The sequence below is a fragment of the Morone saxatilis genome, unplaced genomic scaffold (genome assembly GCF_004916995.1).
Source record: "Morone saxatilis isolate NCDOM2014 unplaced genomic scaffold, NCSU_SB_2.0 Contig22, whole genome shotgun sequence".
NCBI lineage: Eukaryota > Metazoa > Chordata > Actinopteri > Moronidae > Morone > Morone saxatilis.
The window spans coordinates 14,769,013-14,771,324 of record NW_023339785.1 but is presented as its reverse complement, the minus strand read 5'-3'; the positions used below and the strand labels follow the sequence as shown (position 1 = coordinate 14,771,324).

Below are 2,312 nucleotides of genomic sequence, written 5' to 3'. Positions count from 1 at the left end.
AAAATCAAAACTTTTTAGCGCCAAAATATCTCCATTTTCAGAGTTGATGTTAAGAAATGTTGTCACTTTATTTTCATAACCTCCATCTCTGAGTATATGATAGGTAATAAGAGCATTATCTCCCTCATCACGATCAGACGCGATTAAAGACAATACCGACGCTCCCGGGGGGTTATTCTCAGTGACATAAAAATTATATCGGCTCATTGAAAATTCTGGACTGTTATCGTTTACGTCAGATACAACAACTCTCAAGGTTTTTTCAGATGTTAATGCTGGTTCACCCGCATCTTTCGCGATTACTGTCACATCATAAATTGATTTATTTTCCCTGTCAAGCTGTGACTTTGTCACGACCGCGTACATGTTGTCCTGTATTGAAGGCGATAGTGTGAAAGGGACATCGTCTTTAACAAAGCTGATAACTTTTCCATTCACTCCAGAGTCCAAATCGGTAATGCTGATAAGTGCTACTGTCGTTCCAGGTCTAGAATCCTCTGAAATTTTGTTAGACAGTGACGTTACCTCAATTACAGGTGCATTGTCATTTATGTCTTTGATATGTACAGTAACACTTTTATCCGTTCTAAATGAAATAGCACCGCTGTCAGACGCTTGGATATCTATCTCGTAACTGTCATCCACTTCGTAGTCTAATTGTCCTTTCACAGTTATTTCACCCGTGCTAGGGTCAATATCGAAAAGCCCCCGCACCTTATTGTTTACATTACCAAAGGAATAGCTAACATCTCCATTTAAACCGTCGTCCATATCGGTGGCATTTACTCGTATCACTGTTGTTCCAATTGGTGAATTCTCATTTATCTCCGCAGAATATATATCTTTTGTAAAAACTGGCGCATTGTCATTCACATCTAAAACGTCTATAAATATCTCCATGGTACCGGTTTTAGGAGGTTTACCCCCATCCAGGGCTGTAAGCAGTAGTCTATGGCTGCTAGAGACCTCTCTGTCTAATGGGCTTTGTAATTGTAAAATAGGCACTTTGCCATCTTTCCCACGATCTTTCACTTCCAGTCGAAAATTATTATTTGGACTCAGTTTATACTGTTGAACGGAATTCACACCACCATCTGGATCGAGGGCAGCATGCAACTGGAATCTGGTTCCTGGTAGAGTGGATTCTGAAATCTCTAGCCTTTTGTTGTTCTCCGGGAAAGAGGGCGAATGGTCATTCACGTCTAACACTTCTACTGCAACATAATGTATCTCCAGTGGGTTCTCTAGTACGGTTTTAAGGTTTATCAAACATACATTGGTCCGCTGGCATATTTCCTCTCGGTCAATATTACGATTTACGTATAAAATGCCATCATTTTCGTTTACCTGGAAAAGGGGCTCAGTGGATCCAGAAACAATACGAAACCCCCTTGTTTTTATTATATTTGGATCTATTCCCAGATCCTTTGCTATATTTCCAACAGCAGTCCCTTCTTTAATCTCTTCTGATATAGAATATCTTATTTGTCCCGATGCCTTGCCAAAAATTAAACTCCAAGCCAGCACAACGGCGACCCATTTCCTTCCTTGTCGCCAGGAATCCTGTCCTCTTTGTTCCATTGTCTGCTGCCTATGGATAAATCTAGAAAATACCAAATAATCTGCAGGCTGTTTATATATCCATCGATTGAGGGAAAGAAAACCCACGTCTAACAATGCGCTCGGTATGAAGGAGAAAACTGTTCAAAGAAATGTACATTCGGAGGATGAGAGTCTGCCCTCCTGAATGATTCAAAGGCAGTCTCACAGACCTAATGTACTGTGAACCGATGTGATGCGTATTTGTGGTTGTTTAGTGCCACCATGCGATTCTTCCACAAACACAGATTTATCTCAACTGCTACTGACAATATAATCTTCCAGCCAAACAATGTACATAAAAGGCATTTCACTAGTCACCTAAACTTAAGTTATTCACCTCACACTTACTCACGATATTGTACATTTCTTTTGTACAGTATATATTTGAAAGTGAACACAAGGACGTCAAAAACATGTTCACTTCCTCAGTACAAAAACCCGCACGGCATAGCTAGCAAGAGGAGATGTGTTAAATAGATAAATACAAAGACAGAAGTAATATATTTTAAAAATTGGCAGCCATTGTTGGAACAAGGTTGAATTAGCAAAAGCTTATTGTATTTGTTCTGATTCAGAGAAAGTTACCTGTCACTGAGATGTTGGGTCATTTCTGTTTCTATTAATGGGATTTTGAACACCAGCCTAAAAATTTTAATTTAAACACGTCTTACCTCTGAAGTCGCAGACCTCCTGTCAGGAAGCACTAGTGT

The 2,312-nt window shown here is 39.6% G+C and overlaps 1 pseudogene; it reads left to right on the top strand.

The window, feature by feature from the left end:
- Positions 1-2,312, top strand: part of LOC118334005 — a 6,976-nt pseudogene that overhangs the window by 1,110 nt on the left and 3,554 nt on the right.